Here is a 27506-nt window from a genome sequence, read left to right on the forward strand (position 1 = left end):
TGGTCTATGTGGGCGGGGCCCCAGGGTTGGTTATGGGGCCATGCATAGTTGAGATTGACCCTAATGTCATAAGAGAAGTTCAGTATCAATTTGAAGTGAATCCGTGTAGAAATGAAAAAATTATAGTAAATGGAATTTTTTGGTGGGTGTGGCCTATGTGGGCGGGCGCCCCAGGGTTGGGATTGGGGCCATGCATAGTTGAGATTGACCCTAATGTCATAACAAAAGTTCAGTATCAATTTGAAGTGAATCCGTGTAGAAATGAAAAAATTATAGTAAATGGAAATTTTTGGTGGGTGTGGCCTATGTGGGCGGGGCGCCCCAGGGTTGGGAATGGGGCCATGCATGGTTGAGATTGACCGTATTGTCATAAGAGAGGTCCAGTATCAATTTGAAGTGAATCGGTGTAGAAATAAAGAAGTAAATGTAAAATAACCTAAAAAAATGAGTGATAATTTCTGACGCCGCCCCACCCCAACCGCTATAACTTTTGACCCAGGGGTCAGATAAAAATTCCAAATAGTGCAGGGTCGCACATATGCTCATAGCTACCATGTGTGTAAGTTTCAAGGTTCTAGTGCTTTTAGTGTAGGAGGAGATAGTGGCCAGGACGGACGGACAGACGGACGGACGGACGGCGGAGATAACCACAATATCCCCACCTTTTTTTCAAAAAGCGTGGGGATAATAATTTCTGACAAGCTTCATTTATTCAAAACTGCACCCTAGCCGAGCGTTTGCACTCGTTATGCGTAGCTCTTGTTAAGTAATTTATTAGCAAAAAGTTGTATTGTGTAACATTTAAAGTGGTATAGTCTCACATTTTGAAGTTATGTCTGTTTAAAAAAAAGATAATTATGGCAACTCGCTACAACATTTCAAGTGGGTTCACGTTATTCATTTAATCAATGCTATTATGAGTGCTACTTTGTACAAAAATCATTTCGCTATCCTAAATATCAATTATAGAAACAATGTTTTGCATTAAACAAACAGGTGTGTTAAGTAAGGTGTTACAGCATATATACATGTATTCAAGACGTATTCGTTTGTTACTAAAAACACTCTATTTTTCTATTTTTAGTTTACTTGCCATTTCCTTTTCAGATTACATTATTATCCAAGAAGAAGAAAATTGTTGAAGTAAATGTTGAAAACAGTCCAAACCCCCTTCTCACACAAATACTACAAGTCGCTCGAGACATTCAGCACGCCACCTATGAACATCTCGCACAAAAACAAGTCGTTCAAGAAATTCAGCACGCCACCTATGAACATCTCCCACAAATACTACAAGTCGCTCAAGATTCAGCACGCCACCTATGAACATCTCCTACAAATACTACAAGTCGCTCAAGAAATTCAGCATGCCACCTATGAACATCTCCCACAAATAATACAAGTCGTTCAAGAAATTCAGCACGCCACCTATGAACATCTCCAACAAATACTACAAGTCGCTCAAGAAATTCAGCACGCCACCTATGAACATCTCCCACAAATACTACAAGTCGTTCAAGAATTTCGGCACGCCACCTATGAACATCTCCCACAAATACTACAAGTTGCTCAAGAAATTCAGCACGCCACGTATGAACATCTCGCACAAATACTACAAGTTGTTTAAAAATTTGGCAGGCCACGTATGAACATCTCCCAGAAATACTACAAGTCGCTCAAGATTCAGCACGCCACCTATGAACATCTCGCACAAATACTACAAGTCGCTCAAGAAATTCAGCATGCCACCTATGAACATCTCCCATTAAATACTACAAGTCGCTCAAGAAATTCAGCACGCCACCTATAAACATCTCCCACAAATACTACAAGTCGCTCAAGAAATTCAGCACGCCACCTATGAACATCTTCCAATACTACAAGTCGGTCAAGAAATTCTGCACGCCATCTATGAACATCTCGCACAAATACTACAAGTCGCTCAAGAAATTCAGCACGCCACCTATGAAAATCTCCCACAAATACCACAAGTCGTTCAAGAAATTCAGCACGCCACGTATGAACATCTCCCACAAATACTACAAGTCGTTCAAGAAATTCAGCACGCCACCTATGAACATCTCCCACAAATAATACAAGTTGTTCAAGACATTCAGCACGCCACGTATGATCATCCCCTTGAAATACTACAAGTCTTCAACAAATTCAGCACGTCACCTATGAACATCTCACAAATACTATAAGTCGCTCAAGAAAATCAGCACTCCAGGTATTAACATCTTGCACAAATACTACAAGTCGCTCAAGCAATTCAGCGTGTCACCTATGAACATCTTGCATGGTGGCTTGGTGAGTCTGACTTCTGTCTTGACAAGTCACTCAAGATAAAATAATCGGATCTAACAGAAAGAGCAGGTGCTGAGTGACTCGTCTGTTAACTTGACTGACCTCGATACGTTGCTCTCGAATAATGAGAACCTGACGCACGAGGAACAGTGCTGTCCAACATTCCCAGTTTTTGGTTGGCGACTTCACTGTCGGGACTCACACAATCTCTGCCTATAAGCAACAAAAACAGGTAGTATAAAATAATTAGCTGCGCTCTGGAAAAACAGTGCTAAAGTGTTGTCCCAGATAAGCGTGTTAAGTCTGCCCAGGCTTATTAGTGACCACGTGTTCTGAATATGCCTTTAAAACAAAAAATTCCATTAAAGTGGAAAGTGTCGTGGCTGTTTGTGCAGACAGCACAGTCTAATCTGGAACGACTCTTTTTATTAACTGGTCAAACTGAGTAAATAAATACTTATAAGTGTTGATTTGATATCAGTGTTAATCTTAAAAGGTCAGGGCATATTTTCATACATTTTTGTGCCAAAATTCAGCCTCCAGACCAAAAGTTGTTTCTTTGTTTTCACTTGTATATTACAAATAATCCCTTTTCATAAATTAAACATGATACTTATTAAATGTTGTTTACGATAAGTTAAACAATTATTGAAATGCTGTAAACATTATATGAAATAATTATCTGCATTTATTTTAAATAAGAATATCTATAAACTACAATTTACCACCTGTCCAGGTTTTCAGTATTTACAGATATGCAACTGGAGTGATGATATGCCCTGAAGATATTTATTAATTATACCCCCTGTTAATTGGGGTATAATGGAATCCCCTTGGACGGACGTCTATCTGTCTGTCTTTCCTTCTGTCTGTGGGCGTTCACTTAACGATTCAACGTTCAGCTTTCAAATTTTCAGGTATTGTTCCTTCTCATATGAGGTTGTGAATGTACATTGTATCATTCTGCACTAAACATTACAAAACTGAGACATTCTATAACATCATGCTACATATTATGACTTGTGGCATTGGGGTATAATCTGCATCACAATTATTACAAATTCTTGTTTGACTAGACAGCGATGACACTTTTTTAGCTGAGTATTTTTATACGAATTAGATGTTGTTTTCCATTTCCCATTCTCTTAATGATTCTAGTATGTCAGTTGTCAGTTAATGGCATAAGTATATGCACTTAGTTAATCCAGGAAAACGATAACTTAATGACCACACTTCTACGACTAAAATGCATTTTTATTTGTGAAGAAGTATATAAAAAATTGATTAAAATCCTGGATTTTCTTGTTTTTGCGATTCTTGCAGGACCCCATGCAGTCACACATCTGTACACAGCGGACAACAACGGGCTCTCTGGTCAGCTGGGCCGTTACAGGACCCCATGCAGTCACACATCTGTACACAGCGGACAACAACAGGCTCTCTGGTCAGCTGGGCCTGGACGCCCGGGGACAAATCCTTGGTATAGGCGGTGAGCTCTTGGGCCAGGAATTTGGGGCAAAGCTGAATGAGTCCTACCCCAAGGGTACATCCAGTCTAACAATGGGGCTCCAAACTTCCCTTCTCAGGGGCAGATATAACCTCATCTACAAGGTAGATTGTAATACAAAGAGTTTCACAGTCATTCAAATAATTTTTGGTAAAGTACGGATTTTGTCTTTTTTTCTGCTACTTGAGGCCTGAAACTATGGATGCATTTTGATACCATGGTGTATGTTGTCCATTCTTTTGCGATGTGTATGTGTACGTCTGTCAACTTTTTGTCAAGAGACATTGCCTCCTAAAGTACTGGAGAGAATTAAATGAAATCTCCCAGAAATGTTCCTCATTTTTTTCTTCTTTTTTGAAACTGCATAGCCAAGAGGTTTAATATTTAGTTTGCTAAAATTGTTACCAAATTATGTCTCAAGGGTCAATACTGGCTAAGCTCTGGGATTTCCCAGTATTACATATACATATATAGGGACAGCCAAAATCTTTGTTTGAAACTTCAAAGCCCAGGTGTTTCATATTTGGTATGGAACATGATCTAAAGGTCCCCTACATAGTTTATTTTATTAATAAACTTGGTCCTAGTGGTCATTGACTGATCCTGGTAAAACCGTCATAAAAACGTGGTGTTAAACAGCAAAGTCCCGTGGGTTTATATTTGGTCCATGTAACTGATGTCATTTCTGAATGCATTGAATACATTTCTGGGATTTGTTAAGATATTTCTATCTGTTCATAGGGCCCTTATCATCACAAGTTTGGCCCAGCAAATGATGTTCCTCAACTGCAACACAGCCACTGCATCTTAACAGGTAAGTCCCAGTAATACACAGGCACTACCTCTCAACAGGTCAGTCCCATTAATACACAGGCACTACATCTGAACAGGTAAGTCCCAGTAATACGCAGGCACTACCTCTGAACAGGTAAGTCCCAGTAATACGCAGGCACTACCTCTGAACAGGTAAGTCCCAGTAGTACACAGGCACTCCCTCTCAACAGGTAAGTCCCAGTAATACGCAGGCACTACCTCTCAACAGGTAAGTCCCAGTAATACATAGGCACTACCTTTCAACAGGTAAGTCCCAGTAATACACAGGCACTAAATCTCAACAGGTAAGTCCCAGTAATAGTTTGTCTCATCACTTTTGGAATGGGGCTGGGACTTTTTGTATTCGAGAAAAACTGTCTTTTTATTATTCCCCGCCATAGGAGGAGGGATATGGTTTTGACGTCCGTCCGTACGTCTTTCCATCTGTCCGGCACTGTTGTGTCTGGGGCCATATCTTGAAAAATGCTTTGGCGGATTTGATTCGTTGAAATTTGGTATGAGTATATATATGGATAAGAGGATGATGCACGTCAAATGGCATTGTACACCATCTGTTAATAACGGAGTTAAGTTCCTGTGTACCTTGAAAAAAAATGCTTTTTAATATAAGCTTAGAGCTTTATCTCCATTAACACATGAGCCAGAGCCATGAAACTTGCCATAGTTGGTCTCAATCATCTGAGGGTGATTCACATTCAACACCCATAATCCTAGGGGCTAAGGTCATGGCCCTTTGTATCTTGAAAAAATGCTTTTCAATTTAAGCATAAATCTTTATCTCCATTAACACATGAGCCAGAGCCATGAAACTTGCCATAGTTGGTCTCAATCATCTGGGGGTGCTTCACATTCAACATTCATAATCCTAGGGGTCAAGGTGAAGGTTACACATCGTGGTTAAAGGTCACAAATTTTATGAATTATTCATTATTTAGTCATTCTTTTACTATGCATTAATGGATTCTGTAATAACTGTCCATAGTTAATTGATTCATGAAAAATATGCTATCTGCATTTTATTGTCTGCAAACCCATCACAGGTACAAATGAGTTAAAAAAATAATTAACAAAAGGCACAACCCTTCACTTATACCTTTTATTTTAGTTCTACACCCATTCATAAACAAAATTTATTTGGCAGGGGATATCAATTCAACAAATTTACTTGGCTTAAGTAAAATTGAGAAATTGGTGTTGTGGTAGTTTTTGGTAACAAATACTTTAATATTGAGGATACAAGTGTGTTAAATATTCCATTTTCTATGGATCAACTTGTAGAGCTGAATAGGAAAATAAAATGGAAATGGCATATATTTTTTCCTTGCTTTGGAAACCTTCACTTGTTAATTTTATTCAGTCATTTTAGAAAAATGTATACTTTGTTACATTTGGAATGTGGCCGAACAACAGCCCCAAATAAATATAAATTAAAAACTGAGGTAAGTCCCCTTATCATTGGAAAAGGAATCACTGCTGATCACCTAGCACGAGTTCCCGTCTTAAAATGCCTCGTTCTTAGAAAACTTGTCTTAATGCATGTGCTGCTTTAAGCCTCACCCTAGATTAGCCTGTGCATTCCGCACAGGCTAGTACGGGACGACATTATCCACTGTTTTGCACTTTTTTGCTTTTTTTGTTTCAGGTAGTCTCTTCTTTATGAAAATCCTGTCTTGTTAAAAAATTTGTCCCTGATTAGCCTGCGCCGACTGCACATGCATTAAGCCAAATTTTCCCTAAATGCTGCTTTTATAAACTTAACTCTTTTGTTGCAATCAAGTTTAACAAATTGGTAAAACCCAAATGCTAACTGGGTTTTCTGCACTTCAATTAATTGACCAGACTATCTTATTTCAATTTGAGGGTTAAACGTGAAACTAAGGCATCTTCAATACAATACAAGAGTTTCACACTTAACACTCAAATTATGGGTTATATTGACCAACAAAAGCTTTATTTAAAAAATGGCAATAATATGCAAATTATTTGTAGGTACCAATCAAAACTTACTCTTTAACTCTTTGCAAAATCATGTTCCATATCAAATGTAATGATCATAATGAAACAGTCATTTCTATAAAAAGTGGTCAATGTTTTTTGTACATTGGGTTTTATACTTTTGGGGATCTGAATAGCAACTTTAATAGCCAATAATGTGATTGAAATTGTTATTATATGCAAGTGATAGTAGTAGTATAAGAAGCTTTGTATCGACTACATCAGGAATTGATTTCCCCAATTGCTATAGACCCCAGAAAACTTGTTAGTGATATGTGATACATATGAACACATTTTTAGATCTGTTTTAAGCTTACTCTATAAAGCATTTATTGTGATAACACTATGTTAAGTATTGTGCTGTACTGCGTGGTCAACTTTTGGCTCGTTACCACTCTAGAGGCCTAATTTGTTAATCCAATCTTGATGAAACTTGGCAAGAAGTATATATTGATGCCACCACAGGGGCAACATATATGACTTTATCTTGATACAACTTAGTGGGTATGCTTATATTGACAATATGTATGCCAATTTGGAGTTCAGGTTATGTGCTAAGTCAAATTGTAGAACTCCACTCCAGATGCCACATTTATGACTCAATTTGATGAAACTTGGTCAAAATGTTTATCTTTTAATTTTTGAGGCTAAGTTTCTTTCAATGTAACATTCATCCAAAAACTAGGTCACCAGGTACAATATATAAAAACCTTCTTTTCACTTTAGAACTCACATTAATAACTCATTCTTGGTGAAACGTGGTCATAATGATAATCTTGAATGCTTGACATTGGATTCACATCATGTGCATTCAAAAACTAGGTCACTAGTTCAAATGTTCTTAATATCTTGTTACCACTCTAGATAACTTTATTGACACTCAATCTTCATAAAACTTCATTTGAATGATTTTTGTATTTTGTCTAGACCAAGTTTGAAATCGGGTCACATCTTTCTATTAACAAGTTAAAAAAGTTAAATCATAAACCACTCTAGAAGCCATATGTATTGACTCAATCATGTTCAAACTGGGTCAGAATGTTTATCTTTACAATATCAAGGCCATTTTCGAAACTTCAAGTCTTCTACCAAAGTTTTAAGTTGAACTAACGTAAGTCTTCAGGGTCATCCTGACCCTCTTGTTTCAATAAGCAAGAAGGATATATTGGATTGCTTTCAATTAAGGAACTTATTGATGTTTTTAAAGATAATTTTTGCATTAAAGAAATATGCTGTGTGTTGTGTTGCTCAGTGTACTTAAAATACTTATGGTGTTTAATTTTAAAACAAAATGTATGTTTTCTACTCATTCTATGTTCAAAGGTCCTCAGTCTCTCTTGCAACAACAAAGCTGAAGTTGAAGTGTGAAAGAGAGAAAGAGTTGACATGAAATTGCTGCTTCAGCCTTAATTGGAACATCAGCAGCACCAGCAACAACAACACTTAAAATTCAGCAATCAACCGTTCGATTGACGAAGGCTTTCAAATGTATGAGACTTGAGAAAATTAAATTGGAGATTCACCTTTGGTGAATGTTTTTTTTAATATTTGAGCGGATAATAACAATTGAGGCTTGAACATGTGCTTAAAGTGTCGTCCACGCAGGCTAATCTGGGTTAACACTTGTAGCTGTAATGGTATTTGTTTGTATAAAGGAAGTCTTTTTGGCAAAAATCTAGCTAAGGCGGATTGTCGTCAGTGATTAGCCTGTGAGAACTGCATAGGCTAACTTGAGACAATACTCTACATACATTTAATTTATGCTTTCCGGTGGTTTAAAGAGAAATATCAGTGAAATAAAACTGGTATTTCACTGTTTTAAACAGTGAAAAATAACAGTGAAAAAAATCGATATTTTTCAGTTTTACGGTGAAATGACGTCATTTTTCGACTAAATGACGTCATAAATACAGCGAAATTATCAAGCTTATCTCTTTTACAATATTAATAAGCAGTGAAAAAAGCATTAAATAAAAAGAAAATGTGTTGGATTTGATGGAATATATATTTTAATTCACTTGTGATCATAAAAAATGAATATTTTCACTACCGCAGCCTGGCTGCGCCACTTGTGAAAATATTATTGTATATGATCACTCGTGAAATAAAATCGATATTCCATCGAATCCAACAAATATCCTCTATACATTTAACCCCATTTTCACGGAGTGAGGCTCAATTTTGTGAATATTCATATACATGTGGCATTATGATTCTGTCCATGTGACATTTTCATAGCTCGATGAACCAAATGCATCTAAAAATTATAAACTCATTTATTTGTATTACCATTTTATTGTTCCATTCCCTTGTTGCGAAATTACATCATTATTATGTGCCAACCTTTACACAGTAAATATGACATTACTGTTGGCATTTACCTGAACCCGAGCAGCGTAGGTTATGTTTGGGAGGCGGGTGGTTGACTTTTTAACTTCCATAATGACTGTTTCTTTTCATTTGTCTATGGCAAAATGACGCATTAAATGATGCCTTTAAACAAAAATGAAATCAGATACTATAGCGAGTTAGACAATTTTGATATTTCAGCCTATGTTAACTAAAAGTCTTTGTGTTGTAATTATAAGGGTTTAATAGTAATTAAAAATTATTTACTATGGGTAAAAATGTGGCGTCTTTTAGTGGTTTGCCTTTAACATTCTTTCTGCTCTATATTTCAAAACATTGGATCATCATGATAATTGGTGATAATATTTTTTATCATAATCTCTCGTCCAAGTTTTGTTAGCAGCCAGATCGACTTTAGCACTTTCAACATATGTTTTTGTTTAATGAACACAATTTGACCAAATTAAACTTGTCTGCCATTGCACTCACAATCACTGTAACACAGTTTTCTAAACAGGCGTATGTTGTTGGCAATCTCGTTGTTCATTTATTTGGATTATGAACTGAGTGAAAAAATGAGCCCTGTCTAAGCATAAATACCATAATAATTTATGCACTTGGCGTAATTTTCTTGACAATTTACATATCTTTCGGTGTACTGCTCACATTGCAAAACTGTGCAATGCTATGTAGAGTTTATGCCCTGTGTCTAACTTCATGTCAAATGGTGACTGGCCTACTTAAAATGACCTTGTTGAGATGAATAGGATAATCTTGTGCTGATGCAACTGTTTCTCGTTGCTGCTATTTTATTTTACAGGAAAACATGTCAATTTACAAAGCACCCTTCCCTGAAAATCTGGCCAAGCTAATAAACAATGTGAATGCATCAACGTGACCCTTTAGAGAAACAGGATTCCAGGCCGAATGTCAAACCGTCTGGGCTCCAGCAGCAGCCTCAGCCGTGGGGGTCAGGTTCATGATGCACCTATGCTCTCAATGCTCTCTGAACATCTTAATCTCACAGCAACAGTGGATAACATGCCCTTCAAGTTGGGGATGGTAATGCATGATAATTTTATTAAAACCCACAAACCAAGTCTTAGAGAGGATGTATTTGAGGCAATTTTCTGTTAGTTGGTTAGACAGATGGGAGTTTTGTCTGCATATTATGTAAAACAATTTTATCAAACCACATCTACATTTCTCAAGGGATTACATTGATACTTCAGTTTTGTGAACCCCATGAAGTCTGGGTTTGATTGGTAGATGGTCATCTTGTGACAAAGCCCTTACTTATCATTGGCCAAGTCACTTTTGCACAAGATCAAATTAATATCTTTGTATCTCACCACACATGGGAATTCAGAGGCTGTGTAACTTATATTCTTTTCAAGGTTATTAACTGGCATTGTGCCCACAGTTGTGTGAATTTTTTAATTTGTTAATAAAAAAGAAAGCATAAAGCATTTGCATCACTTGTAATCAATAATGTTTGATGAAGGAACAATCATTTTGCAATATGACAAATATTCCAGAATATATTTGTCTTTTGACGGATCTTGGTCAGTGTCTAGCAGTATCCTATCAACCAAGCCACGTCTGCAAAGCAGCAATTTGTCTTCCACGTTTGAGCTACCTATTTGCCACAGTGTGTTGTCCACTCAACATGGATTGTTTTAATAAAACAAATGGAGTTGTAGAAGATATTTGCCGATTCCTGTGTATGATCATAATTGTATATGACACAATACATCAACAACACTCACGCATATGAACGGTAGCTTATACAAGTATTCATGCACACATTAAAGGATGATTTTCTTTATAATGTTCATTCATTATCAAAATTCGTTTCCAAACATTTTAACATATCGATATATTGACTAGGCTTTGATTTATTGTTTGATTTAATCACTTTTCCTCTCTTTTACTTACCAGGTTGAGGGTCTCCCAAAACCACCCAGTGCCTTGCGATGAAAACCTCCAACAGGACTGTGACCTTGCCCTTGGACTCACCTAATGGTCAGGTTCAAGGTCACATGGGCTTAGATAGTCACTGCAGTAAAAAAGTGTATGGTTTTAAAGGTACTTGTTCACAGAATTCATGAGTAGTTTGATTGACCAGACTGACATAACTAAAGCACATTTAAAATGGCTATATATACATAATATAAAAAAAACATACAAACATATAACTACAAAGAATACCAATATTTGCAGTATGGTATTGCGAATTGCTTTTACTGCTTTTAATACAAAATAATATTAATAATCTCAGTTAAAAACCCAAAAGAAGGTAGTTTTTATAATTTTCTTTCTTAATTTTGTATATTAATTACTTTAGGTTATTCCATAAACTGTGTTGTTGTGGTTTTAATAATGTTTGAAAAATGATATTGAAAACTCGATGACGAAGTTATATTATATTGTTCCATCTGTATTTGTAAACAAAATGACTGCAGAACAGGACATCACTACGTTAATGTATTAACATTTACCTTTAAATTTGTATTTTTTTACAATTTTGTATTTGTATACGGGTTGTGCGGTAGTCAAGTGGTAACACACTGGTCTACCAATCCAGAGGTCCCCGGTTCAATTCCTGGCCTAGGCACTGAAAAGTGCTTCAAGTGTTTCCCACCCATCTAGAGATGTACTGGTATGAAACCCAGGTAATTCTCGCGTGTATCGGTTCTATACAATGAGCACGTAAAAGAACAAAGGGATCTATTCGCAAAGAGCTAGGGTATCGCACCCGGATTCCTTGTATCTCAATACTGTCTCTTCTGCTTGCTGTCTATTCAGCAAAAACCAAGGACCCCATTGGAAATAAGTGTTTGCACTTTCATGGGTTATCCTTGACTGCAAGGTCAAAAGAAATACACATACACATTTATCAAAATGACTAAAAAAGGGCATCAACAGAAACATGTTCATTTAAATATTGCTCAATCACTGACAGTAAACGGAAATTCTACAGAAAGAAAAATACTTTAAAATATTGCTCCATTGTTTTACTGTAAACGAATTGACTACAGAACAGGAATGTATCTTTAAACATTTCTCTTAAAATATTTTATATAATTTTCAGTAAAGAAGACTTCACAACATGACATCTGAGACTGCAGGGACGAAATGACTCACGTCAGCAGAGGAAGCCAAGACACAATACGAGAATTTCCAGCGGCTTACCTGCTTGTATGGGTTTATTTTAAACCTAATTATTATATGATTTAGTTAGGTAATTATATATATTTATATAGTTTAAATATAGATTTGATATTATTCACTGAAGTAAAAATATGGAAACAATTATTACAATATTTATGTTCAACATCAGCCAGCCAGTAAATTGTTTGTTTCTAAAAAAATGCAAATGTGTGTCGAATATCAATAGGACATTACGTTTGTCAACAACAGTGCACACAATCTGACACTTTTTTTCCACCATACTTTTTGTCAGTTTGTAAGGATGCAATTAAAAATAGTGTGTATCCGACTTTGCATCTGACCCCTATTAGAAGTAGAGCCCTGCCTATAAAGAGACTAATCCAGTACCGACCTGTGCACATGTCAATTGCAATAATCAAGCTGTCATAATTGCACTTGTCTTTGGCTTATTCTCAGATGAGTCGCTATATCAATGTATTTAATGTTATTTTTTACCTTAAAAAATAACAGTGTGTAAATGTAAACCCTGTAAATTCAAGTGATTTCAAAATAAAACACATGCAAATGACTTTAAAACTGTCCTCGCGTTAGTTTCTGTTTTTGTACTGAACATAAAAAAGTGTTGCATTTGGTAAATCTTCATTTATGAATAACACTTTTTCTAGAACAAGTATATTTAAACCCTTTCTTGTTAACCCGCCTCGTGTATTTTATGCCCCACTTCAAAGAAAAGGGGGTATATTATTTTGCAGGATGTTTGCCAGTCTGTCGTTGGGTGTGTTGGTAGACCAGTTGATTTCCTATAACTAACTCATCAACAAATTGATCTATTGGCTTCATACTTCACATGTGCATTGGTCTTGGACAGTAGATGACCTCTATTGAAATTGGGGTCACTACTTCACAGGTAAAGGTCACTGTCACAATAATTATGAAAATCATGTCAGATCAATAACTTGTCAACAAATTGACCAATTGGCTTGTTACTTCATATATGCATTTGCCTTGGACAGTAGATGGCCTCTATTGAAAATGGGGTCGCTAGGTCAAAGGTCACAGTCACAATACGTGTGAAAATCCTTTTTGATCAATAACTCGTCAACAAATTGACCTATTGGCTTGATACTTCACATGTGCATTGGCCATGGACGGTATATGACCCCTATTGAAATTGGGGTCACTAGGTTAATGGTCAAGGTCACTGTCGCAATTATAAGTGCAAAAATTGTGTCCGATTAATAACTTGTCAAAAAATTGACCAATTGGCTTGATACTGAACATGTGCATCGGTCTTGGACAGTAGAGGATGTCTATTGAAATTTGGGTCACTAGTTCAAAGGTCAAGGTCACTGAGACATTAGGTGTTAAATTGGTATTCATTCGATATGTCATGAAAGGATTAGTTTAAGTTTAAACCTATTTATTTTAGCTCGATTGCATCGAAAGCCTAAGGCTTATATAAACGCTCTCGAGTCCGTTTCCTGGGCCTAGAACCAGTACTTGGTGTCTTTGGGGGAGATCTAAAGAACGCTCCCGCGGTGGGGATCGAACCCGTGACCTCCCGGTCGCTAGGCGGACACCATATCCATTACACCACGGCGACCTTCATGAAAGGATTGAGTGATGGGAGTCAAAGCTCTGTTTTGGGAGGCATCTGTCTCAAACTGCGGAGCTCTTGTTTTTATTGAAACATTCTTTAAAAAAAGTTTGGTGATAAATCAAAATGAACTTATGTTTCCTCTCTAATTATTTTAGCTTCATTGCATTGAATGCGTTTACATTTTCAAGTCGCTTTACAACTCTAGAACATCGTGGGCACAATGTAGGCTCTAGTTAAATCTTTTGACATTGCATTGTCGATATGAAAGGTCGAAACACTGACAAGTGTTTTGTTGGGTTTAAATTAGTTTTGTTTGTCCTTGAAAACGCTAGTATTGTCTTTAATTTGTTTGACGCACGTGTTACTTTTATTCCAGAAAACCTGGGTAGCAGAGCAATGAGTATATCTCAGGAGCATTTGCAGTCACAGCAAGTGAACCAGCGGCAGTCATCGTCTCTAGATTCCGAGATCCCCATGCTTCACAACCCTCAGTCTATGAACATCATGCATAGCAAACCTTGGGTGAGTTTTCGTGTCATATGCATGCTTTTTCGTGGCCTCACTTTCAGAGATTGGTGGGTGCATGTAGATTTACCCTTTTGTGTCCATACATCTTTCAATCCAGCTGTGTTTTTTTATGTCCCCCACTATTGTAATGGGGGACATATTGTTTTTGTCCTGTCTGTTGGTTGGTTGGTTTGCGCCAACTTTAACATTTGCAATAACTTTTGCAATATTGAAGATAGCAACTTGATATTTGGCATGCATATGTATCTCATGGAGCTGCACATTTTGAGTGGTAAAAGGTCAAGGTCATCCTTCAAGGTCAAAGGTCAAATATATGGGTCAAAATTGCTCATTTAATGTACACTTTTGCAGTATTTCAATATTCAAGATAGCAACTTGATATTTGGCATGCATGTGTATCTCATGGAGCTGCACATTTTGAGTGGTGAAAGGTCAAGGTCAATGTCAAGGTCATCCTTCAAGGTCAGATGTCAAATATATGTGGAAAAAATCGCTCATTTTATGAGTACTTTTGCAATATTGAAGATAGCAACTTGATATTTGGCATGCATGTGTATCTCATGGAGCTGCACATTTTGAGTGGTGAAAGGTCAAGGTCAAGGTCATCCTTCAAGGTCAGAGGTCAAATATATGTGGCCCAAATCGCTTATTTTATGAATACTTTTGCAATTTTGAAGATAGCAACTTGATATTTGGCATGCATGTGTATCTCATGGAGCTGCACATTTTGAGTGGTGAAAGGTCAAGGTCATCCTTTAAGGTCAAATATATGAGTCAAAATTGCTCATGAAATGTCACTTCTGCAATATTGAAGCTAGCAATTTTATATTTGAAATGCATGTGTATCTCATGGAGCTGCACATTTTGAGTAGTGAAGGGTCAAGGTCATCCTTCAAGGTCAAACATCATATAGGGGTCAAGGTCATCCTTCAAGGTCAAACATCATATAGGGGGACATTGTGTTTCACAAATACATCTTGTTTTGTCATGTGTGACCTAGAAAAGTATTGCTTCTTGTGTGATAAAATCAGACATATTTACAATCATGTGAACTTTCCTTCTTGTTTATTATACCCTACAAACGAAGTTTAGGGGTGTATATAGGAGTGAGCTTGTCAGTCGGTAGGTTTTTATTAAGTGTCCACTCTCTAATTCAAATTGTTTTCATCCGATTTTCTAGATCAAGTTCGAATATGGATCATGCCGGGTCAAAAACTAGGTCACTGGATCACTAAGTGCGTTTTAAACATTAAATATTGTGTCCGCTCTCTTATTCAAGAAGTTTTCATCAGAGCTTCACCAAACTTGGTTAGAATTTGTATCTAGATGATGTGTAGGTAAAGTTTGAACATGTGCCTTGCCGGGTCAAAAACTAGGTCACGGGGTCACTTAGTGCGTTTTAAACATTAAGGATGGTGTCCGCTGTTTTTTTGTGAAGGCAACATGCAAAATATTCAGTGTCAATGCAGCAGGTAGAGTATTAGTCACGTCTGTGACGAAGCTCTAGTTTTGGTTAATTTTTAGCTCGGCTGTTTTCTGAGAAAACCCGAGCTATTTTCATAGACATCTCGTCGACCGGCGTAAGCGTCGTGCTAAAACCTTAACATTGGCCTTAACTTTTTAAATATTCAAGATAGAAACTTGATATTTGGCATGCATGTGTATGTCATGAAGCTGCATATTTGAGTGGTAAAATTTCAAGGTGAACATCATCCTTCAAGGTCTAGGGTCGAAAAAACAAATCCAAGGGAAGTTATAAGCTTTATATGGACATAGTTATCTGACCTGCCAACGTATATATTTTTGTTAAATAAATCAAAGTGGCGCAGTAGGCGGCATTGTGTTTCTGACAAACACATTGTGATAAAAGGTCAAGGTCATCCTTTACGGTCTACGGTAAAAAATACAAATCCAAGGGAAGTAATAAGCTTTAAAGGGCGATACCTAATCAATATTGAACATAGCAACTTGATATATTTGGCATGCATGTGTATCTCATGGATCTGCACATTTTGAGTAGTGAATCTACAGTCACGGTAGTGGCTTTTAATTATTTGCTACTAAAAGTAGAGATTTGTTAGAGACAATTATTTTCAAGGGAAGTAATTTATTTAATTATAAATGTTATATTATATATTTCCTTACCAAGAATTGAAGTTCTTTTCACAGTTACTGGACAGATTTATTATTTTGATTATTTATAACTCAAAAGTTTTATGAAAAAGAAAAATCAAATCTGGCTATGATCTCTTTTAAACCACAGGCCTTGGTTGTCAGTGATGTCTAACATGGTCATAATTGACTGTGAGACCCCCCCCCCCCCCCGGTTGGATTGGACAAAATTCAAGGGAAGTAATAAGCTTGAAAGGGAGATGATTTCTTTACCTGCCAAATGATAAATAGCAATTTTATTTCAAAGCGGTTCAATAGGGGGCATTGTGTTTCTGACTAACACTTCTCTCATTTTAAATGATATAATTATCATTTCTTACCTGTTCTAATTTTTAAATGCTAGTTTTTATTAAATACCAGTGGACTTATGTCCATAGATACATGATGAACTCTGGCTATGATTTCTTTGATAAACCACAGGCCTAGGTTGTCAGTGTTGTCTGACTTGGTCATTTTTGACTGTCTACAGACCCCCCCCCCCCCCCGGTTGGATTAGACAAAATCCAAGGGAAGTAATAAGCTTTAAAGGGAGATGATTTCTATTCCTGCCAAATGATAAATAGAAATTTAATTTCAATGCGGCGCAGTAGAGGGCATTGTCTCTGACGAACACATCTCTTGTTGGGTCACTAGGTCAAAGGTCAAGGTCACTGTGATCTCTAAACAAAAAATAATATTTTCTGACAAGCTTTCGCAGCCGTGCGTGGCACCCGTGATGCCACGCTCTTGTTCTTTCATAGTAGTAAAGTTTTCAGTCAAAAGTAAAATGTGGTTGCATCGGTGACTTTTTGCCTACTTCACAGCAGACATCTCAGAAAAACTCTTTTTCAACATGTTTTATTTTCTATTGGCTAGTTGGCCCTTTCTAAATTGTTTTAAATGATAAGGAAATATTTTTCCAATGGAAAAATGTATGTTTATCGAATATCATCCCATATTTCTTGATTGATGGAGAGACTTCAGGTTAGTTGGTAGTAAAGTGGTTATAATTAACTTTTTATGTAACTCAATGTATAAAAGTGCTATTATTGTTCTTGTTTATCATGGGTAACACTTGACATTTGACACTTGACTGACATTTACTGTTATGAATCTTTCTTTATTTCAGACGTCCATTGACGAAATCAAACCGGCAAATCAGAAGGACAGCCTGTTGCTACAGTTGTTATCATATTAACCCCAGTCATACCGAAGAAGCTCAGAGATATAAATGGTGTTTAAGATGTGCTTGTCTCTGCATACTCCATGTCTGGTGTGAACATGTACAATTGAAGGTCTCTACATACACCATGTCTGGTGTGAACATGTACAATTGAATGTCTCTACATACACCTTGTCTGGTGTGAACATGTACAATTGAAGGTCTCTACATACACCATGTCTGGTGTGAACATGTACAATTGAAGGTCTCTGCATACCCCATGTCTGGTGTGAACATGTACAATTGAAGGTCTCTGCATACTCCATGTCTGGTGTGAACATGTGCAACTGAAGATCTCTACATACCACATGTCTGGTGTGAACATGTACAAATTAATATCTCTATATACCCCATGTCTGGTGTGAACATGTACGATTGAAGGTCTCTACATACCACATGTCTGGTGTGAACATGTACAAATTAATATCTCTATATACCCCATGTCTGGTGTGAACATGTACGATTGAAGGTCTCTACATACCACATGTCTGGTGTGAACATGTACAAATAAAGGTCTGTACATACCCCATGTCTGGTGTGAACATGTACAATTGAAGGTCTCTACATACCCTATGTCTGGTGTGAACATGTACAACTGAAGATCTCTACATACCCAATGTCTGGTGTGAACATGTACAATTTAATATCTCTATATACCCCATGTTTGGTGTGAACATGTACAATGGAAGGTCTCTACATACCACATGTCTGGTGTGAACATGTACAAATAAAGGTCTGTACATACCCCATGTCTGGTGTGAACATGTACAATTGAAGGTCTCTGCATACTCCATGTCGGGTGTGAACATATACAATTGAAGGTCTCTACATACTCCATGTCTGGTGTGAACATGTACAATTGAAGGTCTCTACATACCACATGTCTGGTGTGAACATGTTCAATTGAAGGTCTCTACATACCCGTTGTCTGGTGAAAACATGTACAACTGAAGATCTCTACATACCCCATGTCTGGTGTGAACATGTACAATTGAAGGTCTCTACATACCACATGTCTGGTGTGAACATGTACAATTGAATGTCTCTACATACCCGTTGTCTGGTGAGAACATGTACAACTGAAGATCTCTACATACCCCATGTCTGGTGTGAACATGTACAATTGAATGTCTCTATATACCCCATGTCTGGTGTGAACATGTACAATTGAAGGTCTCTACATACCACATGTCTGGTGTGAACATACACAATTGAAGGTCTCTACATACCCCACGTCTGGTGTGAACATGTACAATTGAAGGTCTCTACGTACCCAATGTCCAGTGTGAACATGAACAATTGAAGGTCTCTACATACCCCATGTCTGGTGTGAACATGTACAATTGAAGGTATCTACATACCCCGTGTATGGTGTGAACATGTACAATTGAAGGTCTCATCTTTGAAATTGGGACAGGTGGAAAATTAATGAATTGATGCAGACAGAAGTCGCGTAATGACAATTCAAACAAAACGTGTAAATCCAGACAGTCTTGTGGCCAGCCATGCTTTTATGTGACCATCCAAGTTGTGTTCAAAGAAAACAATAGTTCATGTTTTATTGGAATTATGATGCTGATAGTCATTTTATGTGAAAGGCTTTTATGAACTATATTTAAATACTCAGTATAAAAAGATTAAGTTTACTTGATAAAAGCAATAATGAACAATATTATTTTAAGAGCAAAATTAGCAAGTCTATCCAATTACTGTGTCTGTATTATGAAATTTTATTTTGGAAATGTTAAGGAAAATATAATGTTACTAAATATATGTCTATGAATGTTGATTTTAACATTTGTCAAAGCTGTTTAAATGATGCTGGTAACTTTGACAAAATTGAAAGAAAATGTATTATTTTCATGTAAAGAGACATGCTTCAGTTTGTTTTGCTTAACATGTAATATAGAGGTGGTAGTTACACACATTGTTTAGACAGATGGATAATTTTAATGCTAAGGCTTTGATACTCTTAAGTGTGCCCATTGGTGTCAGGTGTTTTTGTCAAGCATCTTGTTTATTATCTTAGTATTTCAAGACAATATTCATTAATTTTAGACAAAATCATTTAATCTTCCTTAAATTGTCTATTCGGTATTGACTACCAGTTATTTATTAATTTGCTTGAACATGATTTAAGAATGACTTTTTTGTTGCTTAAAATGCTTTATATGTGTTAAAACTGAGCATTTAAAAACGAAAATATAAGATGTGGGAATAATGTCTAAAGTTATGATAATTATTTTTTGTTTTTGTAAAGTTAATTATGCCTTATATGTTTTTGTATAGACATTTAGACGACCAGATTAACCTGACCAAGAATTCTTGATCAATGTGTATATCGGTCACTTCATTTGTCATTTGTATATAGAGCGATTGCGAAATGATTGTATTGTTAATGAAAATCATGCGTTTATTGTTGCCATTTTGATTTTCGCTGTTAACATTTATTTATACAAACAATTTTCATCATGTACATCTTTTAGGTGCCAGATAATAAAAAAACATTGCTTGTGGGAATGCTCATTTAAAACTTTCTTAATGATACAGAACAACACATTCTGAAGAGGCAAATATGCTTTAGACAATAGGAACATCTTGTTACTAATATATGTAATGCCTTTCACTAAATAAAGTCAAGCAACTATTGAAAGATTGGTGTAACTTTGTTTTGCATTATCTTAAGAAAAATTAATATATTCAACTTGGAAATCAGTCAATTGCAAATCAAGCGAGAGTGATTTAACATGCTAACACTTGTCAATAATTGAATTGTCTCTCTTTGTACGTAAGATATAGGGATGTTGTTGCTTGAAAAACAAAGTTGTATCCGTTGTTAGATAATGCTTTTGTTCATCTCTCAACATAACAAGTACATTCATACAGTTATTAAAAATTTGACACTCTTAATTCTCAGCCATCAGTTTGTATTGGGAATTTGTGGAATACTTACTAAACTAATATACGTCTGTTTAATGAATTAATAGCTATGGTACAATATGATACTCAATGTTACAAAACATGTGTAATAAAAATATAATGTTATTTATTTCAAATCATAAAATTTAGTTGTCCATACAATGCTTACAGTTTTGCAATTGCGACGATAAAGGAAATGTTCTGCTTAAAATGTCTTTTTAAGACATGTGAAAATTGTAGCAATCATATTGTACTTGTATTTATATTATACATTATAAGAATTTACTTACAGCTGATGATAGCGGCAGTTTACTAGTTGTGTAACAGTTTGTTTCACTCGACCATTATACCATATTGCCTTAAAAATGTGATTGTTTATACTGAACTTTAATTGAATGCATGAAACATGATTGTTCTGTTGCTTAACAGCTGAAAATAGCTTGATGTTTGTTAATTGTGTGAAATGTTTCAAATAAATCATATTGATACATAGAAAATAAAATTACATTTTGCGTTAATTTGAATGCATAACAAACAATTGTTACCATACAAACACAGTCATAGTGAACTAAATTGATATTTTGAGATGCAATTTTTACAATAATGTGTTAATATTTTCATCTATTCTAAATAAACATTTTGCATTCGTAAATATAGGGTGTATATATACTTTATAGAAACTGCTTAGACGCCTTATTTAAATTGCGTGTGTACCTCATATTGATTAAAGACTATTAATTATTGCATATTTGTTTGTGCCTATGTCTAACTTATCTCTTCATAGTCCTTACATTACTGCAAATAGTATTTTAATAAAGTTAAAATATTTATCTAAACTATAACCAGGCAAAGACCTATAGATTACAAAATCTATAGGTCTTTGAACCAGATTATCTGTTAAATTAAGTTTCGTGCATTTGTATTGTCTAGCTTATTAAATTGAAGTGTCTATATTCTCGCCTACATAAATTGTCGATGTATGGTTTAGACAAATCACATTTCACAACTCATGTTGTTTTTATCCATCATTAATAACCAGTGTTTAGTCCATAGAGGTTACATTATGCTAAATATTTCAGTTGTGCAATGCTTTGCTATCTTAATAAATCAACGCTATTTATTGATTTTCTATATGGGCACTTCCCATGACTTCAGGGAGGGCAAACATTGTTTGCTTGAAGGTAAGAAACTTAATGTTGACATCTTGAAAGATGGCAGTAAACATTTAACTGTAGAGTAGCTGGGAAAAAGATGGCTGTTAAACGATGTAAGACAGAACTCCCCACAAGATATGTCATGCATGCAAAACGCATGACCTATCTTTTTTTCTTTTTTTTTTTGATCGGAATGATCTTTAAGAACTGGTATGGTTATGAGGGTCTCTATGTGCAAAATGTTGCATTTATTTTGTGTTAAAGTTATTGCTTTAACATTGAATTTGTTATGGAATTATTATAGTTTATTTGACTTATAGAGATATACATATTTATTTTAATGATGTATTTTTCCTGATCCAAGTATGTTGTTGCAGACTATTTAAAGTAGATTACTACAAGTTATCCCATTCAAATGGGAATATTATTGTAATGTGGAAGAGTGGAGTGAGTTTAAATAAAAATACTATGAACCGTTGTATTAGTACTATATTGCCTCCCATATTGAACCTAGGGGACACATATTGATTTTGGCCCCTCAGTCCGTTAGTTCGCCGTAATACATTGGTCGACATTGAATATCAGTCAATATGTTAAAAACTATTCCGTTAAGAGCTTTCAAATTTCACAGTGTGAAGTCATGTTGTCATAATAGCTGCATGCTATTGGTCAAAGCGAACTTAGCAAATGCAGACTACTCTCTGTTGATAACACAGTATTGTTTTCAATACATCAAATAACACAAATTTTAGGAAAGAAATTGATAAAAACCTATCGTTCAATGCCATTTGTCTTGTATAGTGAGACAAAACTACCGAAATAGTATAGTGTCCATGATGAAACATGTAGAAGCGAAATCGTTTAATTATCTAACCACACATGTTTGACGTATGTAAGTCAAAATGTCTACGGACATTTGCCAGTTTGCTATAAACAACACAATGTGACTTCACTTTTCTATCTGAAAGTAGTGTGCTAAAGATGTTATATTTATAAGACGCAATGATATTTTTTACACGCGTCATGCAAAAATGGATCTTATGCAATATGATCCCATATCGCGCAGTCTTGTAAGAATATCAATACTGATTAGACTACTCTGGAGTTATCACGAAACCTTGCGTGCTTTTTTAAAGCGTAGCCTTTGATGCCAAAGTGCGCAGGCTTTGCTTGAGCTACTCAAGCCGCATATGACATAAGACCGATTTTCGCATGACGCGGATGATACAGTGTTATTTAAATATGTGGAAAAAAACTGCGTCTTAAAGCCACACAACTTATTTGGCATAGTAATTTCAAGTATAAATAAGAAACATATTTCATCTATGCCAATAAGAATATATCTGGTGGTTACAAGGTAGAAATCCGTCTTGTTTGCGCTTTAAAACTTAAAAATAATCGCGTTTGTCGAAATGGACTGATACGTCTATAAATCCTACTTTCGGTTTTAAAAGCGGTACCGTTTGAACAATGATAAATTGCTTGCTAACTAGGCTATATATTTAATTTTATCTATGCCAATTAGAATATATCTGGTAATTACAAGGTAGAAATCCCTCTTTTTGCGCTTTAAAACTTAAAAATAATCGCATTTGTCGAAATGGACGTTTATACGTATACAAATCTTACTTTCGGTTTTAACAGCGGTAACGTTTGAAAAATAATAAATTACTTGCTAACTAGGCTATAAATTTTATTTTATCTATGCCAATTATAATATAACTGGTGGTTACAAGGTAGAAATCCGTCTTTTTGCGTTTTAAAAAATAAAAATTATCGCGTTTGTCGAAAATGACGTATACGTATAGAAATCCTTCTTTCGGGTTTAAAAGCGGTACCGTTTGAAAAATTACAAATAAGTTGCTAATAGATATAGATTTAATGACAATTGTGCACACTTTCAAATTGCATCAATATGAATTGATTAACAAGTATTTCATTTTAAGATCAGAGGCAAAGTGTGTGGCTTTAATCAACTATCAACAAACCATATGTTTTGATCACGAAGAAATACATAATAAACCATGTGAGGACACATGATGTGTTCTCACAAAGTAAAACTTTTATCTACGAACACTATTGTGTGGTTTAATATACGTGCACTTCATAACAAACATTTCATGCTGCGGATATGCGACTATTTAGTGAAAAAGAACCCTACAATACTTGAACTTTTGTTTTTAACTTAAAAAACATAGAACGTCTATTGTCTACCTTTATTTCAAAGTCAGGATTATTATTTTTTAATTTCTTGTGTGGTTTTGTGTTTTTTTTGTGTGTATAATATTTTATTTTTTTGCGGGGGGGGGGGGTTGAGGCAGTAGGAAACCCCACCTGTGCGGTATGGTGACAACCAACCAAACTCACATGCTGCCAAGAACGGGAATTGAACTGAGAAATTACTTAGAGTTTCTAATAGCAGCCGAGTTGCTTCAAATGTTGTATTGAAGCTTTTGATTGGGTCCGAAATAATAAGACGTGTATTGGCATTAGTCTCTAATAATACATACCTTACTATATATAGTAACACATTTGGGGCAGGTATAAAACCCGGAAATATCCGGAAAACCCGGAAATCTTTTAGGTAAAACCCGGAACCGATATAAATGGTTATAGCTTCATTATTATTCGTCCGATATTAATTATAATGGTACCGTTGTAAAGAAGATCCTCTACAGATTCTAACCATATCAAAATATTTTATGGCAGGGTCGTAGTCGGCCTGTAAATCGCGGACAAAGTCGGCCTGTTTTAACGTTTTTTTTTACACACGCAAATGCCGTAAAGAAAACCCGGAACCGATATAAATGGTTATAACTTCATTATGATTCGTCTGATATTAATTATAATGGTACCGTTGTAAAGAAGATCCTCTACAGATTCTAACCATATCAACATATTTTATGGCAGGGTCGTAGTCGGCCTGTAAATCGCGGACAAAGTCGGCCTGTTTTAACGTGTTTTTTTTACACACGCAAATGCCGTAAAGAAAACCCGGAACCGATGTAAATGGTTATAACTTCATTATTATTCGTCCGATATTAATTATAATGGTACCGTTGTAAAGAAGATCCTCTACAGATTCTAACCATATCAACATATTTTATGACAGGGTCGTAGTCGGCCTGTAAATCGCGGACAAAGTCGGCCTGTTTTAACGTTTTTTTTTACATACGCAAATGCCGTAAAGAAAACCCGGAACCGATGTAAATGGTTATAACTTCATTATTATCCGTCCGATATTAATTATAATGGTACCGTTGTAAAGAAAATCCTCTACAGATTCTAACCATATCAAAATATTTATGGCAGGGTCGTAGTCGGCCTGTAAATCGCGGACAAAGTCGGCCTGTTTTAACGGGTTTTTTTACACACGCAAATGCCGTAAAGAAAACCCGGAACCGATATAAATGGTTATTAATGCATTATTATTTGTCCGATATTAATTATAATATATAAAATAATTTATGGCAAGGTCAGAGTCGGCCTGTAAATCGCGGACAAAGTCGGCCTGTTTTAACGGGTTTTTTTACACACGCAAATGCCGTAAAGAAAACCCTGAAAAGGAAAAAGGGGTTATAAAAACATTATTATTAATTCGATATTAATTATAATGGTACCGTTGCAAAGAAGAACCTCCACAGTTTCTAACCATGTTAAAATATTTTATGGCAGGGTCAGTGCCAACCTGTAAATCGCGGTCAAAAGTGACCGAAAAATACCGTTGTTTTTGTACACAAAACAATGTCTTGAGGAAAACACGTAAAAGCTAAAAGGGGCTATAAAAGCATCCTTTTTCTAACCGACCATATATTTTTGGTACCGTTGTTATGGTTTTCTTCTTCTGTTTCTAAATATGTAAAAAATTGTGAGAAGGCGATGCATCAAAGCGAGCTCAATTAATCTGTAATAGAAGAAACCACGGACTCTAGATGACAATATACAATATACGCACCGTGAAGAAACTAACACACAACTTATATACAGATAATATTTGAATTAAATCATTAAAGGCACTTCCTAGCAGAAGAACCTGGAGTTCGTAAAGACTGTTATAAAAAATAAGGAAATGAACTTTCAATTATTACTTTAATCAGCAATTCAACAACAAACGGGCCATATTAAAGGGTTTCATGTGACCTAATGAACTGAACTGTTAGCCCAAACCCCCACCCAAAACAAATTGTCATACTATCCGTTGCCAGCCTTGCAACCACAATTTACCTACGAAGGTCGGATCGGGATTCGAACCCGAAACCACCCATTAGCCATCTTAATAAGATATTATTCCGGACTGGGTTGCTCTACCAATTAAGCTATTCTGACCTTTTGAAAAATATATGGGTAAACTGCAATTCTGTTGAATAGCATGATTAACTTGCATAGAAAAACGTTTCCAAAGAATTACATGTACATTTCATTGAAATTGTTTTATGATTTAGAACGATATATTGTCAGTTCAAAAGGTCACACGAGGCAATGTTTGAAAAGCCCACAAAAACTTCCGTTTGTAAAATGGTGATTATTTGCCGACTGTGTAGTTCATATAAACCCTTATTTTGCACAAATCTGGAAGAAACATATATGGATCGAAAACCAACTGCAGATAAGAGCAACAGAACAGTCCTTGTAACTAAGTAACTTTTTTGTTTTAAAATCGCACAAAAGCTGCTGTTTGTAAAATAGATAAAATCACCTTATGTCGGCACACATCTGAAGTATATATGGTTCGAATACCAACTGCGGATAAGAGCAACTAAACAGTCCGGGGCAATTGCACTTTACCTGTACGCACTATAACCCAAGCCCTTATAATTAGTGTTAAGTTGCGCAAATTTCGGAATCCATGATGGCAGCGTCCCGGTAAAGTGCAATATAGCCAACATAAATAAGGAGTTAAAGCGGGACTGCACGATTTGTGTCAAATATGTTAATCAGCAATTAAACCCACCCATGAGCCATCTAATGATACCGGCCTGGGTTGCTCTACCAATTAAGCTATCTGACCTTTTGAAAAATATGTAGGTAAACTGAAATTCTGTATAATAGCATGAATGACTTGCTCAGCAAAAGTTTACAGTTATTCGCACATCCCCGCTCATAGCAAAACACAATTGACTAACATAAAATCTTTTTCTGTAAATTTATAAATCTGTAATCAAAACATCTTCATTCATTTTCATAAGATAATGTTTTATTAATTTTGCATTGCCTTGTGGCTTTAAATTTAAATTAGGAGATTTGTGACGTATATCGTGTGTGGTCATTTCAGTGACGAAAAAAAACTAGTTTAACCTCAAAATATTTAACATACAGTCCACACAAGCTAAACAGGGTCGACACTCTTCTCTTCTTAGCAAAAATACAAGTAAGGCGGAAAGTGTCGTCCCTCATAAGCCTGTGCGAACTACACAGGCTAATCTGGGACGACAATGTACGCACATGCATTATGCATACTAATTCGTTGATTTTGGACCAATTCGTACAAGTTTTGACCCGCAGCCTTGGAGCGTTCAAGTCTCTCTCTGGTGGTAAATGCAATATACGTTTACAATCTCATATTTTTGTGCAGTTATTTCAGCTTGTGGTCTTGTTTACAGTAGACGTTTAAAACGATTTTACTACTAGCGAAAGGCAAGTCAGTCTTTCGTTGATTTTTTTGTTCTAAAAAGTGCTTTCTGCAATGCGTGCTTATACTTTTGTAAGATACGCTTAAAAGAAGTACAATTCCTTTTACCAAAATATGAATCAATTTCTGCACACGTG

General features: G+C 35.8%; 1 long non-coding RNA gene across 1 annotated transcript; it reads left to right on the forward strand.

The window, feature by feature from the left end:
* Positions 1-1127: 1127 nt before the first annotated feature.
* On the forward strand, positions 1128-22214 carry LOC127866230 (uncharacterized). The gene is made up of 14 exons (XR_008042907.1): positions 1128-2539; positions 3052-3224; positions 3631-3918; positions 4556-4628; positions 9813-10054; positions 10934-11080; positions 12087-12236; positions 12919-13073; positions 14143-14288; positions 17575-18048; positions 18357-18576; positions 18621-18708; positions 18841-18928; positions 18973-22214. It is a non-coding gene; the product is annotated as an uncharacterized LOC127866230 (long non-coding RNA).
* The last annotated feature ends 5292 nt before the right edge of the window (positions 22215-27506 follow it).

This window comes from Dreissena polymorpha, chromosome 2 (assembly GCF_020536995.1).
Source record: "Dreissena polymorpha isolate Duluth1 chromosome 2, UMN_Dpol_1.0, whole genome shotgun sequence".
In the NCBI taxonomy this organism is placed as follows: domain Eukaryota; kingdom Metazoa; phylum Mollusca; class Bivalvia; order Myida; family Dreissenidae; genus Dreissena; species Dreissena polymorpha.